Below are 18,359 nucleotides of genomic sequence, written 5' to 3'. Positions count from 1 at the left end.
GGGCCAGCAAAAAGGAGAAAGATCCTTGACAAGAGGATTGACAGAGTAGTTGCAACTAGCGGACCAAACATAAAAACAATTGTGAGGATGGTGAAGGAATGGGCAATGTTTAGTTTGGTTGGCCATTGTGTCACTGTGAGTCAGAAGCAATTCCATACTACCTAACAATAGCAACAATAACAAGTTAAGTGAAAAGAAAAAACAAAAGCCATACTGTCATGTGACAGTTACAAATCTCCTGTCAACTTGAGAAGGGGTGGAATCTAGCCTGTCTATCAGGTCATGGCCAATGAGGCTTTTCTATATGGGCATAGCCATCTCCTGAGGATTCTGGGACCTCCTGTATTTCTCCCTGGAGGCTGGAGATGCTGTCTGCTTGGTATTCCTGAGGTCAAGACACATGGAACTATGTTAGAGCCCTGGAGCTGGAGAAGCCATGTGGAGACCCATGCCAGTGCTGAGATGCTTACACCACCACTGGATCCACAAGACTTTTTACCCATTGGCCTGTGGTCTTCCTGCATTCAACATCATTGCATGTGTTGTGTGAGTCTGAAGATAAATTTATAGATTGGCATCGGACATATGGGCTAATATTTGGCTTAGGAACTTTGATTTGGACTAAGCTGGGATATTTTCTCAATATACAATTGCTCTTGTATATAAAAATCTTTCTAATACACTTATGGTTATCTATGAATTGGTTTCTCTAGTCAACCCAGACTAACACAGACATTACCATAAATTCTTTCTTCACATAGATTGAATTGATCAGTTTCTATTAAGAATCATAGAAAATGGAGAGATAATCAAATAATTAGTATCAAGCAAAACTATATATCAATATTCCTGTAAAAACATGAATACAAAGATTTTTCACAGTGTAAAAATTAATATCTCAAATGATAAAATTTACTAACTGGGTCATATAATAAATAAAAATATGAAGGGTAAAATGTTTCTAGGATAATTTATTATAAACCTTCCAATAAGCAAATACAAAATCACCTTGCCACTGGCTTCATCAGAGATGTCCCCTAGTATTACATCTTATCCTTAATCTTATCTTCCTTTTATACATAAAATGAAAAGGGAAGAAGAGATTAAATCCAGATTCAATGCTTCTTCGGGCCAGCACAAATTTGTCCCTAAGATTGCAAACCAAATTGACTCCCATTCAGTCAATTCTTACTCATATCAAACTTGTTTCTTAGGATTTCAAAGGCTACAAATCTTTATGGAAGCAGACAGCTTCATCTTTTTTCCACTGATTGTTCGTTCAGGTTAGCATATATATCCCACTATGCTATCAGGGCTCCTTTGTCTCTTAAAAGAAAAATACAAACAAAAACAAAAACACTGCTATCAATCTGATTCTGACTCACAACAACAATATGTACGGTTTCTGGGGCTGTAAATTTTATGGGAACAGATAATCTCCTGCTGAGAAGTTGGTGGATTTGAGGAGCTAACCCTGCTTTTAATAAACCAGACTACCTAAGATCACCACCAGAGCTTCTGTGAAAACTGAAATAGTATTTTCTAATATCAAGAGTGCATCCAAAGGAGAAATTACATCATCAGTTCTAGCATGAGAGATTTTTATCTAATTCTTCTTCGTCTTCTTACACATACAACCTTTGACTGAAAGCAACTTTTTACCTGTGGAGGAAAATGTAAGCAAAAAGATAATCTGCATGAGATATATGAAGAGAGTTCTTAACATAATAATTGGTATATATTAATTTATTATATAATATAGATGTCAATACAATGTATTTTGGTAGATTTGTATATTTAAAAATATACATTTTATCATCCTTTTGCCAAATAAGCAAAAGGTTCATAAAAAATTATTTTTTAGTTCCTTTTATATAATTTACTCTGCTATTTTCACATGTTTAATGACAAACAAGCAACACAAATAAAATGTGTTAAAAAGCCCTTTTTTATTCCTGTTTCAGTATATTTTGATCCTGTTTTAAATGTTCTATACCCCATCTGTTAAAATAATACATCCTTATAACCTTTTATTTTTTAAAGGTTCTATATTAGGAATATTTATCCTGTGCAAATAATCAGTCCAATAATAAAAGTTTTCAAAACTCTGTGTATTGTGTCTTTATACTTGCCATCTTTCTTCATACCTACTAATAGATTTGGGTGACTATTACCCTTTTTGAAAATTAAAGATTGTATTCTGTGAAATAGCCAGCAGCAAGTTGGATCTAATGGATTCTTGCTCTGAACTGGGATATGCAGATTATGGATTATTGCTGCTTAAATACTATCATGTAAACTATTCAACTTTTTGAACAACTCCCTTTGGGTAGTTGTGGTGCGTGTTCACATTGCTGAAGGGTCTCCTGTGAATCTGGGTCAGAATGCCTCTCCAGGTGAAAAGAGAGGTCCTTCAGAGCAGCAATGGAAGTCTTTTCTCTCTCTCTCTCTCTCTCTCTCTCTCTCTCTCTCTCTCTCTGTCTACCTCCTTGAGTCTGTAATAAAATTCATTGAGTTTAATTTTCTTAGTCTTCTCTAGAGAAGCAAAACCAGCGGAATTTATATAAGTTTGTACATCTCAAAGAAGGTCTTTCCCATCATGCAGCTTCAAGAGCTGAAACTTGTGAGATGTGCAGGTAAAATGACAGGATGCTGACATGCAAACTGCCGACTCTAAGGACTCCTTGGTTTGGCAGACCGAGGTCAGATAATGATTAGTCTCACGCAGGATTCTGATCCACCAAAGGCCAAAAGAGCTTTGCTAGATTGTGTACATTTATTGGAAGTAAGTCCACCCTTGAGGAAACTTTCTTTTAATTGATTGGCTGCTCATATCAGATCTTGTCATGGAAATTATTACATTACATAAAACTCATAATGGACTGTGGCTGCAACTCAGTCCATTCTGCTTACATTGGCTCATGTTTGCTAGAGTAAATTTTGCTGTATAAGCTGGCATGGAGCAGGCAGCCAGTGCAGGGGTCTGAGGGCAGGCCCCAATCCCAGCTAAGTGGACAACCGCCCCTCCCCACAGAAGAATTTGCTTTAGAGGACAGCACTGAAATTGCAGCTCAGGGAGAGGGACATGTCTGATCAGAGCACACAGGAGCAAATGCAGGGGGAGGAAAAGGGAGTGGAGCACATCCTGGCCCACTATGCCTGGAGGACAATATCCCCACACCAAACAGCCAATGCACAGAGTGGTCCATATGGCTAATCCCACTTTGAGACACAACGCCACTTGCTGACCCATGTCCCTATGGGGGACAACATTGGAGATGCAGTGTCAGGATTGGCCTGGTGTGACCCCACCACACCAAGGCAAAACACTAAGGGCCTGCGGCAGAGCAGGGTGGGGAGCAGAGCAGGGACCTCCCAAGGGGGTGCAAAGGATAGTATTTGGGTGAAGGGCGTGGTACCCCATCGGACTGGACTGGAGGACTATGAGGACACGCCCAGAGGTAAAAAAAATGGACATTATCTATTTACAGGTTTTTCTTTTTAAAATTAATTTATTTTTCCCTTGGTCATTGGTTATCTTTGTTGTCATGTCATCATTGTTGTGTTCTCTTTTGTTGCGTTGTTTTGCTATGCTTTGTTTTTTTGTGCATATTATTATCTCTGCAGGTTTATCTAGATAAGATAGGCTGGATGAACAGTCTGGAGGAGAAAACAACGGGATCAATGGTTGGGGGGCAGGGGGGCATGGGAGAAGAGGACGTGGGGGAAGGGAAGTGGTGTTGACCAACCCAGGGACAAAGGAGCAACAAGTGATCCAAAATTCGTGGAAAGGAGGGTGTGAGAGTACTGGTAGGGATTCAGCAAGGGCAATATAACCAAGAGAAATTACTGAAAACCAAATGAAGGTTGAGAATGATAGTGGGACAAGAAGAAAGTAAAATGAAATAGAGCAAAGAACTAGGAGGCAAAGGGCATTTATAGAGGTGTAAATACTGGCATGGGTATATGTAAGTATATTCATATAGGATGATGGGGAAATAGATCTACATGCATATATGTATAGGTTTAGTATTAAGGCAGCAGATGGGCATTGGACCTCAATGTCTTTACTCAATGCAAGAACACTTTGTGCTATTAAATTGGCATTCCATGATGCACACCTTCCCGACAAGATCACTGAAGGCAAAGTAGGTGCATAAGCAAATGTGGTGAAGAAAGCAGACGGTGCCTGGCTATCAAAAGATATAGTGTCTGGGGTCGTAAAGGCTTGCAGGTAAACAAGCAGCCATTTAGTTCAGAAGTAACAAAGCCTCCATGGAAGAATCACATCAGCCTGTGTGACGACAGGGTGTGGAAGGGATCATGTATCAGGCATCAAAGAACAAAAAATCATTATCATTGTAAATGAGGGGGAGTGTAGAGTGGAGGCCCAAAGCCCATCTGTAGTCAATTGGACATCCCGTTACAGAAGGGTCTCAGGCAGGAGATGAGCCAGTCAGGGTGCAGGGTAGCAATGATGAAACATACAACTTTTCTCTAGTTCTTAAATGCTTCCTCCCCACCACTCTTATGATTTCAATTCTACCTTCCAGATCCGGCAAGACCGGAGGATGTACACTGGTACAGATAGGAACTAGAAATCCAGGACAGATGATCCCTTCAGGACCAGTGGTGAGAGTGGCAATACCGGGAGGGTAGAAGGAAGATAGGGTAGAAAGAGGGCACTGATTACAAGGATCTACATATAACCCCATCCCTGGGGGATGGACAACAGAAAAGTGGGTGAAGGGAGACGTTGGACAGTGCAAGATATGACAGAATAATAATAATTTATAAATGATGAAAGGTTCATAAGGGAGGGGGGAGTGGAGAGGGAGGGAGAAATGAGGATCTGATATCAAGGGCTCAAGTAGAAATGAAATGTTTTGAGAATGATGATGGCAACAAATGTACAAATGTGCTTGACACAATGGATGTATCAATTGTGATAATAGTTGTATGAGCCCCCCGTACAATGATTTAAAAAAATTTCTCTGTAGTATACCGTATAAATGATTGGTTAAAAATTGTGAAAACTAGGCTTTGCTTCTGATGTGTCTCTGGATGTACTCAAATAGCTAATATTCCAGTTTTTATATACACATTAGCTGTATACACAACCTAGGGTGTCAGTAGGTGTTGCTATTGTAGGAGCTGCTTAGTCAATTTCATTAATAGTAACCAATATAACAAAATAGATCTGTTTAATATATTCACCTAGGTTGTAATCTTTATAGAAGTGGATCACCAGGATATTCTCCCATGAACCTGTTGATTTGTTCACACTCAAACATTCAGTTAACAGCTGAGAAGTTAACCTGATGTAACCAGAGTTTTCCATAGAATATAGGGTCTCTACATTCTGAATCTGAAAGGACAATTTGATCCATGTGTTACCTAAGATTGGTATTATGAGCAAACTTGTATTTACAGTCTGTGAATCACAACAGAGAGGACAATTTTGGCAAGACATAGGAAAGGGCAAAAACAGAGTATTATAATGGCTTAGATCCAGAATGGCTACTGACACATTCTTCATGTAAAATGCTGGCTGGTTTTTGGGATCTTATAGGTGATGGAGGGTATAAAAGGAGTTTGCAGAAACTGAGATGGTTAAATGGAGGAAATATAAGGCACAATGTAAGGAAACTTGCATTTCTTGTTTGTTTTTGATTTCTAAAAGATGAGGCTCTGAGAATTCTAAAAAGATCCTATGCTTGTCTCCTTTTGCTCCTTGGCTTCCTGGTGAAATGTCCCGTTAATCAACATAGTAGCTGATTTGAAACCATTAATAATTTAAGGTGGTCTGCTAAAAGGTTAAGCGAATTTCTGTTGGGTCATAATTGACTTGTATTTTCAAGACAAGCAAGCAGGAGTCAAATTGCTATTTCTAGATGTTTCTGAATTGCAAGCATTATTTGAATTGATGATGATCCAACCAGCCTCCAAATTTTATAAGAATAATCATATAAATAGCATTTCAACTGTCTTTAATGGGTAAACTAGGAATATTGGATGCATATATGAGACTGGAAATTAGACCCATTTTCCATTGACTCCACAAAGGAATCATTGTGTGTATGTGTGTGTAAATTATAGGAATAATAGATCACAAAGACACTTGGACATGTTGTACAATAACTCATGGGTTTTGTCTAATTTAATGGCATTAATAATTCTGAGGTTGTGGTTTTATTTTATTTTTATTCCTGGTTTTAATGCTTTGTATTTCTGTGTGCACAGCTTTTTTATTATTTTTTTATACTTGATAGGTTGAAGTATAGCACTATCCTTTAAAAATCTTAACTTCAAAATTCAATTGAAATCTAAAGGAAGATATTTTAATTTTATAAATAAAATACTCATTTTTTAATGCCGCGACTTTAGCAAGCACTTGACATACCTTCTTGGGCTAGACTCACTATTTTGATTTTGTTTTCCTTTGGTTTTCCCACATATATAAGGGAATAAATGTAAGATAAGACACCATGAATAACGGTTTATAACTTATATGCCCTTTAAATGTAATATAATAAGTGTTGTCAGCAGGTCATTGACTAAACAAAAGAGCAGAGACTGAGTATAGTTTAAGAGGTTTATTGGGTCCAAACAGAGCCTCAGTGCTGAGGGACCACACCAAACTGCTGAGGGCCAGGTGTGAACCCTGACCTTCAACTGTGGACAAACCTTTATAGGCATACAATTTATTGGGTCACACAGGAAGAAGGCGGAACTTTGCATTATCTTTCAGTTTGCGCCAGCATGTGTTTTTTCTAAGAAGCTACAGAGTACAGAAGTGGAACATTTTCCAGTGATGCTGACCTCTACACAAACTTGGGATCATCCTGTTTGCTTCTGTTCCTATTGAAAACCTAGAACCATTCCCACTTCCTTATCACCCAGAACCACTTTCTGGGTTTCAACTTCCTTATCCCATTCTTCATCACAATAAGAAGGAAACAAACACATGACAGCTTTTAAAAGTTGATTATTATCTCATACAGTTGACTGTTGAACAATGGAGGGGTTAAAGGAGCCAAGTCCTGTGCAGCTAAACATTTTACATGATTTTAATTCACTGAAAACCTAATTATTAAGAGTCAACTGCCCTGGGGGACGGACAACAGAAAAGTGGGTGAAGGGAGACATCGGACAATGCAAGATATGACAAAATAATAATTTATAAATTATCAGTTTCATGAGGGAGAGGAGAGCGGGGAGGGAGGGGAAAAATGAGGACCTGATGCCAGGGGCTTAAGTGGAGAGCATATGTTTTGAGAATGATGAGGGCAATGAATGTACAGATGTGCTTTACACAATTGATGTATGTATGGATTGTGATAAGAGTTGTATGAGACCCTAATAAAATGATTTAAAAAAAGAGTTGCATAAGCCTCCAATGAAAATATTTAAAAAAATATCAACTGTTAACTGTGGGAAACAGTACCAGGAAAACATTGTATGAGGCAAACTCTCAACATTCAAAAGTTAAGGAGTCTGGGAGGGCAAGACTCCCATGGTTGGAACCTTTACATTCATGGTTGGAGATGTGTCCCACTCACATTCTCCTAAGTAAAACTAATTCCCTTTTGTCTCCCCATAATAATGCCAAATTTAAGATACAGCTTGCAAACACATGGTCACTCACTATACTCTTGGAGGTCAATTACTTTAAGGCTATCTGACTGAAGTTTGTCTGCCATCAAAGACAACTAGACCCTATTGTCTGTCCCACCCTAAGTACTGCCCAATTCCTTCTGATAAGGATAATGGATTGTTCCCTTGGAGAAGAGCTCAAAGACATCTAATGTCAAGCCAACTCAACTCAGAGACAATCAAGGCTAGGCTGCTATCTTGACTGTAGAACATGCCCATCTTGTTACATATGTACCTTCCTGTTACATGCATGCCCCTAGTACAACCCCTTCCTATTATGTGTATACACCTAGGTCATCCCCCTCATGTTACATGTATGCCTTTAGTCAAATTCCTTCCTGTTACATGTGAGATTAGCATGGTTTGCTTGCCTGAGAGAGATTATTTAAGTCTGTGAGTCAATAAAGTAGGAGCTCATTCAGGTTCCAGTCATGATGGAAGAGGTGATACCTTACATGCTCTATCTTGTCTGATGTCTCTTTAATTTACCCCTCAATTACACAACCACCCCTTGGACCCATCCATGTATGGGGAGGCTGGTTCCCTACAGTTAACCAGGAACCTTAACTATAATGTAAACAGCTAATTAATACATTTTTAAGGTTTTACATGCTGTACCTACATAAAGACTGATTTTCAATGCAAGATAAAAGTGTTTTGTCTTTTTTACAAATAGTTCAAGGTTGTTATGTCTACTGTCATAACTGCAGTGACTACTTCAAAAATGTCTTTTATTTCATTGCAGTTTTTATTCTGCATTGTTTTATTTTCAAGTGACAAGCACATCCGATGGATACCTAAAACAATTTTAAATATAAATTATCCAAATTGTATTGTATTGTCATGCCTTTTCTCTGCTCCGTAGGAGCACTTTCAGCCTTATGTGTTGTTAGGTGTCATCATGTCAATTCCAACCCATGCCTGTTCTGTGCACAATAGAACCAAATGTTAACGGGTCCCTCCCCATCCTTACAATGGTTCCTATGATTGAACCCACCAGTGAAGCCAGGTTGTCAATCAATCTCCCTGAGGACCTTCCTCTCCCGCACTTCTCCTCTACCAAGCATGATGTCCATCTCTAAGGACTGCTCTCTCCTGATAACATTCTCAAAGTATGTAAGAATATTGCTGCCTCGTAGGAGCACTCTGGCCATACTTCTTTCAAGACAGATCAGTTTGTCCTTCTACAGTCCGTAGTACTGTATGGTCGGATCAATACCAGGCTGGCTTCTATCAGCAAGTGACATTGAATCTTCCCCACCCATGCGGAGCTGACCAGAGCTAGCTGAAACAACTAGCATCAAGTGGCCTTGAATCTCCCACCCATACCTGCCGAGCTGACCAGAGCTGGTTAATGGCCCGCTTTGTTCTCAACCTGCCGCTCTGCACCTGGCACTGGCATAGCTCGTTTGGCTCAGTGCCCACTTTGTTCTTGCCCACCGCTCTGCACCCAGCATGAATACACCCGGAACCAGGAAGACACTTTGTATTCCAGAAACCCGGACATACCTGTCCATATAAGCAACAGCCCTGTAGCCTGCAGTGCGACTCCCCTAGCCCAGACGTTATGGACTCTGGGACTTCACCCAGGCTGAGTTTTTCTCCCTAATAAAGCCTGTTTGTTTTAATTCGACTGATTTGGTCTTTGGCGCCTCTTGACTACCTTACAGGTACCTTCAATATTCTTCTTCAGCATCATCAATCAGTCAAAATGATTCTTCTGCAGTCTTTCTTATTCAATGCCCAACTGTCACGAACATATGAGGCAATTTAAAATACCGTGGTTTAGTTCAGGTGCAACTCAGTACTCAAAGTAACCTCCTTGTTTTTCAATATGCTAAGGAGTTCTTGTGCAGCCGATTTACCCAATATGAAACATCTTTTGACCTCTTGACTACCTCTTCCATGAGCACTGATTATGAGTCCTGGTAAAACAAATTCTATGAGAACGTCCGTGTTTTCTCTATTTATCATAATGTCACCTATTGATGAGGATTTGGGTCTGTACATTGAGTTCTCATTCATAATGAAGGCTGAAATTGTTGATTGTCATCAGCAAGTGCTTCGAGTCCTACTCACATACGACATGCAATGTTGTGTTCTCTGCATATCTCAGGGTGTTAGTAAGCCTTCCTCCCATCCTGATTCCTCATTCTTCTTCATAAAAGCCAGCTTCTCTGATGATTTGCTCAGCATACTGGCTGGGTAAGTATGGTGAGAGGATACAACCCTGTTGCACACTTTCCTGATTTAAAACCATGCAGTATCCCTTTGTTCTGCTTGCATAGCTGCCTCTTGACCCATGTACCACAAGAGCACACGCAAGTGTTCTGAATTCCAATTCTTCTCAAAGGAATCCATATTTTTTATGTTCCACACAAGCAAATACCTTGGCATCATCAATAAAACACAAGTAAACCTTGTTTTGCTCTTCTCTGTGTTCAGCTAAAATTCATCTGCCATCAGCAGTGATGCTCCTTGTGGCATGTCCCCTTCTGAATCAGCCTGAACCCCTGGCAGTTCCCTGGCAGTGTACTAGTGCAACCATTGTTGGAGGATTTTCAGTACAATTTGACTTGAGTGTGATATCAATGATATTATTCTAGGTTGGCCTTTTCCTCTGTGGGCCAGGAAGCTACCCCCTTTGCTCAGCCTCACAGCCTTATGAACTCTGCGTGGGTCTTCTACTTTTTCTCATGGTCTCCTCACCTCAGCCTTGGGCTCCTTTACTCTATGCTGTGATTACCACATTGCAGACTCTGCTAGCTCTGGTCTTGGAGATTTGAATATGTCAAACAGGTGACTTCAGTTGGAGATCTGAATATGTTAAACTGGTGACTTTTCTTCAGATGATGCTGAGATTTCTCTGTGTTCCTGCTTTTGAGAGAGCTCTTTCTTTTAAGGAAGTGAGATTTTTGGCTTTCAGCAGGTCATGGCTCCAAGGAAACCAAATGGGATGCCTTGAGGCATACCCTGCACTATGGTGGAGACTTAGAATAGATGCCACTTCAACTTTGTAGCATAGAACTTCCTCTGTAATGGGATTATAGCTATATGGATAGAGGCTAGAATTTGTGATACATCGCATAGGTATTATGCTAAGAAAGGCCATGTTAGTAATTGATTATATCTCAACACTGTTCAATAATACAGTAATTTTTCAGCGCAATCTCCTTGTCCCCTTGCTAGTATGAGAAATAACTCATGTTAAACATTAAAACTGCATGACTGTAAATTATTCAAAATTTAGAGAATAAGTGGTGAACCCTTTGTGTTTGGTAACAAGATGAATTTTTCACATAAAAATGATTAATATCACACGGCATTTTAATAAAAATCTACATATAAGTGGATTTGCACAGCTCAAACATATTTTGTTCAAGGATCAACTGTATTAACTTTATTACAAATATAGAAGCCTGTTCTGTGATTTTTCAGCTGACTACACATCAGTAATCAACTTGCTCTCTAGAACAATTTAAAAGTAGAAATATCTGATTTTTGATGTATGATTTTGGGTGCTTTTTTCTTTCTGTTTTACTGAGTTGTAGATTAAGGGAGTACTATGCTGCAGTGAAGTGAAATTACTTGGTATGGCTCTTTGATGATCCATTATCTTTGTAACTTTCATTCAATGCCCTTGTGGAAGCATACACAAGAGTTGTAGAAGACCCTAATGAGGGGATTTATCATTTTTACTACTTCTTTGGGTCTAAGTCGGCCATTACAGAAGCAGGAAGAAAGTGAACCCCACAGCTATGAAGAAGGCAGATTTAGGAGCACAGTGTGTCCAAGGTCTCTGCAGAACAGCTGGCAGCGGGACAGTTAGGCAAGCAGAGCAGACGAGCAGCACTTAGATAGTGATGCAGATCCATGGAGCAAACAATGGCCTTCCGGCCCCACTGAAGAAGTACAGCAGATAGCCTTGAGGTGGGGGGGAGCTGCCTTGCAGGTGGTGTGTTTTTTAGACACTTATTAGTGCTAGAGGAGTAGTGTAACACGTGTTTGGGCTGAAGGGGTCATGTGGCCAAGAGGCTGAGTACCACAGAGAGATGGTCTGGCCAGCAGGGCCTCAGCTGGAAAAGGCTAGAGGAGGCAGTACCTATCATTATCATGTTTTCTGATCCTGACTTGTAAATTGTTCACTTCCCTAAGAAGCCCCCACAATTGTGACTTTTGCCTATGATTTCATTGTGGCCTCTGCAATAAATTATTGAACTCAGTATACCTATAGAAAGCCCTGGGAGGAATGGTGGGTGTCCTAATGGGGTGAAAGATGTAGGAAGATACAGGCATTTCTGACCTTGGTGCCATTGAAATCAGCCTTGGGTTTGTGTGGGGAAGAGATCCCCTTCCACATTGTATATCCAGAGGAAGTGAGGCATGGGCTCTATGATACCTATTCATTTGTATACATTAAAAGACGTCTTAATGGTTTAAGTGCTCAACTGCCAACCTAAAAGCCAACAGTTTGAATCCCCCAGACACTCTGCAGAAGAAAGATCTGGCAATCTGCTTCGATAAAAATGTGCAGCCTTAGAAACCCTCTGCGACAGTTCTACTCAGTCTTATAAAGTCACAATGAATTGGTGGGATTGTAGCGAGTTGGGGGTTGATGCTTACACAACTGCCAATATTTTTAAAACTGTTGTTTTCAGGTCAATCTTAACAGAAAGTGACCCCTGTGAGGGGGTACCCAAAGAAAACTGGAATTTTTTTTCAAAGCTGTCAATTTAATTTTTTTTTACAAAACAGCCTTATCACCTTGAAAGTACTCTCCATTCCACTTACCATATATACTCGTGTAGAAGCCGAGTTTTTGAGCACATTTTTATGCAGTTTTTATGCTAAAATTAGGTGCCTCAGCTGATATTCGGATTGGCTTATACTCGAGTATATACAGTAATATATTTTTCAAATCTGTGACTCCGTTCTTGAAAACAGTTTTCAAAATCATCTGTTTGGATGACTGACAGCACCTCCCTCATTTTTTTCCTCACCTCTCCTACATCGCCAAACTGCTGACCTTTCATGTCCCTCTTCATTCACAGAAGCAAAAGAAAACACACAGAGCAAATTCAGGTGAGTGACATGTGTGGGGCAAGAGAGGCATGCTGTTTTTGCCAAAAACTGGAACACTAGAAGGTTGCATGAACAGATGTGTTGTCATGGTGACAAAACCAGTCCTCTGTCTGCCACAAATCAGGCCTTTCTTGTTGCACACTGCATTCTTTCCAGAACTTCTAAATAGAAAACTTGATTAACAGTCTGACCTGGTGGAACAAACTCCGAATGCACTACAAGACAACATTGTTGCTGTTCGGGACATTGATGGATGTTGAGAATGCAGTTTGTTATAAATTGATGTTTCACTTTTCTTAAGCAAGAAAACCACTCGTACGCTTGAGTTTTTCCCATAGCTGTTTTTGTAAGCTCTGTTCAACATAGCAACAGTTTCTACAGCCTTATACCTGAGCAGGAAACAAAATTTCAGAGGCTCAAATCTTACATTGGCCATCACGAAAAATGAGGTTCAAGTGAAACTGCTTTTATGAAAAAATGAACTGTAACCAGAGAGAACCTTCCCCAGCAATGCCACTGTGTGTACTCAGAGTGAGTCGCTCAATGCTCGCCTAGTGCTTACTACAAGAGCTCCACCCAGTGCAATTCTGTTTTGGGGAGGTAATCCCTCTTATACTTACTTGAATTCATTTATCGAGCTTCTTAAAAATTTATTTTCCCAAAATACGCTGTAGAGACTTTACATATTTTGAACGGTTGAACAATTCCAGTGATGTGGTAATCCTTGAAGCCAGTCAGTGTGAGTACAAAATAATGTAGTCAGAAAATGATTATGTGGGGGTTTATTGTTGTCAATAAAATCAAGGTACTCCATATTTTCTTTAACTTTGAGAAGACTTTGGAAATTTCTTTATACAGCCACAATATAAAAATTGAGAACCTAAAGTGAAGAAAGCATTAATTGCATTAGTTATGTGCTTTAAAACAATGCTTGATTGTGATAACTGGGCAGACAATAATTTTATTTAATTAATTCCATAGTCCCTAGAATAAGTTAATCTTCAGTGAGTCACATGGGGCATATGAATGACATATTTCAGTATAAAATGTGTCAACATACATATTAAGTTAAAAACTAATTAATTATGAAGTTAAGGATAATCTTCATACTATGGGAAATTATTAGCTATTTTACCTTGATTTATAGACTACTTATAGGGTAAGCTAACTTTATATCACCAAACTGTACTTAGTGAATGAAAATTTAAATATAAACATGAGCACCTAGAAATATAAGGGGCTCAAAAAACTCTATATTTTAATATATTTTATAGATTTCCCCTCACTAAATTTTATACAGGACAGAAACAAGATGTATTCAAAACTAATCATCTGGTTGCGGCAGATCATTATCACAGGGCCATAATGGTGTCCAAACACTTCATAGCCATGTGGTTAAATCACACAGCATGGGGGGAAAAGTTCATGGAATCAGGATTGAGGACAGCTCAATTCATCACAGCTACAAGAAGGAATTAAGGTAGTCAGACAGGTCCAGGGTTGGGATATGTACACAGGATTCATTCAGATACCTTCTCACTGTTATTGTCGGGGTATAACTCATAACTACACAATACTGGTACCGAACTTTCCTTCAAGGACACATCAAGGCAAGACTGAGAGTCTGACTGCCCCTCACAGCAGTGGCTAGGGCAATGGTACTAATCCACTTTCAGTCACACTCCACCTAAGGGTAATCATTTTTACATTGCTGCTCAATGATCAGAAAGAACTCGATAGACTTGCAGCAATTCTCAACCTTTGGGTCATGACCGCTTTGGGGGTCGAATGACCTTTTCACAGAAGTCACCTGATTCATAACAGTAGCAAAATTACAATTATGAAGGAGCAACAAAAATAATATTATGGTAGGTGGTTGCCACAACATGAGGAACTGTATTAAAGGGTCACGGCATTAGGAAGGTTGAGAACCGCTGCAATAGGGGCTGAGTTTATGTAGAGACTCAAAATTAATTTAAGACTCTCCTGTAAACCATAACTTTCCACAAACCAAGTGCTCAGATTTAAGTTCCAACACATGCAAACACATATGGGCTCTGTAAAAACAGAAGCATTTGTATTTATTTTTAGAGTTGTAAATCATGTAATATGATACAGTTTTAAAAATGTGAGGTGATGTTAGAAAATGAATTTTAAATTTATAGCAATTAAAAGAAAAACGCAAAAATCTTTACACTTTTAATTGTTGAAGCATCTTACAAATTGTTGAAATATCTATACAAATACTTGCTTACTCCCTTCTTGAATAAAAATTACTCATTTAATGATCACCTACTTTGAAGACTGTATGTTTAAGGTAAAAAATATTTTATCAAATATCCAGGGACTTCAAAAAGTTTGTGAGGTTTTAAAATTAAGAGATAATAGAAGTTTTCCATTGATTTTTTTGAAACCCTCCCACACTCTGACCATATTGTATGACCATTTTAATATCATGGTTTAAAATGCTTAAAAATTATAATTGTATCAACACAAAGTCTTGCTATGGTTTTCATGTGTGTGTACTTATGTCTGTATTACTTTTAATTTCATGTACAAATATCTACAACCACAAGGGAAAATGAGGAAAATGAGTAAGAATTCATTTTCTATCAGTTCCAGGAACATATGATAATAAGCACACTGATTTGAAATAAATTATAATAAATGACAATAATTTATAAAGAAAATTTGTGACTTGTCTGCAATTATATGTGATGAGGTTATGACCCTCGACCAAGTTTAATATTCACAAAATTAGTCAGCTACACTGCTCTGCAAGCATGCTCTTTATTGAGAAGAAATATTTCTTCATCATATCAGTGATATAATTTCAAAGTAATTTATTCATACAAACATATTTACTGAGATTGTTCTTTATGACATGCCCATAGCTAGGAAGTGAAAAGGCATAAAGAATATGTCAGCTGATGTCTGTATATCTAAGTGTGCTTCATAGGGTTTTCAAAGGTTAACTTTTGGAACTAGATTGTCATGCCTTTCTTTTGAGACCCCTCTGAGTGGACTTGAATTTCCAGCATTAGTTTAGCAACTTAGCTTATTAGCCATATCCACAACTCAGGAACTTACCATCGTGAGTGAGAGAAGCTATCAGTTATATAATCACCCCCCCACACACACACACACACACAAACAAAAAACCCTCACAGCCACCGATTTTTTTGACTCTTTGTGACCCTGTGTAAGGTTTCCAAGCTTTTAAATCTTGAAGAGTAGAATCTCATCTTTCACTTATGTAACTGCAGGGGGTGAACCATTAACTGTATCATTAATTAACAGTCCAACATCTACCCAGCAACACCAACAGGGCTTCTTCAATACACACCAATGCATTGCTAAACAAGGGTATAGACAAAATATCTACTGCCAGAAGAAGATCTATTACAGCACTTAGTATGCATCCTTGTAGACCAGTACACTAGTTCAAACTAGATAAACATCTGCACTCTGCATCTCTCCTTAATTATAACCATTCCTTGTATTCCTTCCACTTAGAGGTTGACTATTCGTTATCATTTATCCTCTAACTTGCTACATAATCTGGATTTTGTTACTTCTCTGGTACCCAATGACAATAGAAATTGAGACCCGCTGCCCTGGAGTAATTACTCAGCTGTCAATGCCCTTCCTCAAACAATTCTACGTCAGCTATGCAATTCCTCTCACCTTTTAAAAAGTTCTTTGACGTTAGTGCTTGCAGTATTATATGTTGGGAATGTATTTTATTTAAATTATGTATCATATAAGGGCAACTCCTCTTTGATTCAGCATATTGATTTTCTTGTTATATTCAGGGGAAATCCACATTTTGCTTTTCATTCTTGTGCCATTGTGAGGAGAGCCTTTTTGGCACTGTTCTTCTTGTTCTAGTTAGGCATGTTATGGAATTTTTAATCAGACTATCTTATTGATTCAATATTTTTTATTATTAATTCAATAGGAAACATCTCTAAAGAGTAGCAAATAATCAATGCTGTTACCAATCACATTTATGTTTTGGAGGCTATATCCTTAAAGAAGGATGGAAGACAATTAGATTTGGAAGTGTAAAGAAAAAAAGGGCACCATGTTCCCATCAGCAGAGAATATATGTTTACCTGACTGTCTCTCTGATTTATCCCTGAAATCTTTGAGGGCTGGGCCTTGTGTTCCCTAGAGCCTACAATAGTTACTGAAACGCAATGGCCAATCAGTAAATAGTTACTGAGCGAACCTTCACTCTGTGGATTGTACCTGCTTTGAATTGTCTTCTTGACTTACCTTGTCCATGCTGGTGTTAGCCTTAAAAGGTTCAGATAGCTTAGACCCTCCAGAGTAGTGTCCCCAGAGTACTGCTGGCTTTTATTCTACAAACGTCTGTGAAGTTTAAAGGGTCTACAACACAACAGAGGACGGAAAAGAACACCATGGCTTCTTTTACAGAGGGTTTATTCTTTTGTTGAAGCATTGCGACAGTGAGCAGAAGCTTTCAGGTTTCTTTACTGCAGGCCATGGAATGTATTTCAATACAGCAATATGGTTCCTGAACCGGGGCGTGAAAAACCAATATGTAATATATTTTATAAAACTGGAAAAAAACACCCATATCACTAAGAAATTGAATACAGCTCATTTGTTAGTGTTTAAACTACAGAAATACATTTAAATTTGTAAATGCATAAACGTGTTTAAATCCACCAGGCAAATTGAATATAAGTTGACTTTTTAACAGTAGATGAAACTAAAAAATTCAAAATCTAGAAAAGATATCTTTTATGCCAAACAGATTGCATTTGGATTCCTATGTAAACTCCTGATTTTGAAAACATGAAGCGAGCCACTTTACTCTTATAGATGAGTGCTTGAGAAAACATTCTGGCAACAATGATTACTTGAAAAATCCATTAAGACAGTCCTCTACTAGGGAGGCTTATGTTCAAGCAGCATTTTTTTATTTCCTCCCTGAAAAGAAATGTCAAATTAAACTAAGTAAATATTTTGATTTGTACCTTGTCATCTTGTCATTGACAGCTTAAGTGAACAATCTTCGGTGTTTCTGGCATTTAATATCAGTGTATTTGAGAGAAAACAAACCTAGCTTGCAGGCTGCAGATGTCTAAGTTATCTTTAAATAGTGGTTAGGTATTGACCGTGGAGTGGGCAAACTGACTATACTGATGTGCTTTTTTAATAACAACAACATGAGGAACTGTATTAAAGGGTCACGGCATTAGGAAGGTTGAGAACCGCTGCAATAGGGGCTGAGTTTATGTAGAGACTCAAAATTAATTTAAGACTCTCCTGTAAACCATAACTTTCCACAAACCAAGTGCTCAGATTTAAGTTCCAACACATGCAAACACATATGGGCTCTGTAAAAACAGAAGCATTTGTATTTATTTTTAGAGTTGTAAATCATGTAATATGATACAGTTTTAAAAATGTGAGGTGATGTTAGAAAATGAATTTTAAATTTATAGCAATTAAAAGAAAAACGCAAAAATCTTTACACTTTTAATTGTTGAAGCATCTTACAAATTGTTGAAATATCTATACAAATACTTGCTTACTCCCTTCTTGAATAAAAATTACTCATTTAATGATCACCTACTTTGAAGACT

This window comes from Echinops telfairi, unplaced genomic scaffold, assembly GCF_000313985.2.
Source record: "Echinops telfairi isolate 266 unplaced genomic scaffold, ASM31398v2 ScPeMD7_11;HRSCAF=52, whole genome shotgun sequence".
Lineage (NCBI taxonomy): Eukaryota > Metazoa > Chordata > Mammalia > Afrosoricida > Tenrecidae > Echinops > Echinops telfairi.
The sequence above is the reverse complement of the archived record's forward strand: the minus strand, read 5'-3'. Positions refer to the sequence as shown.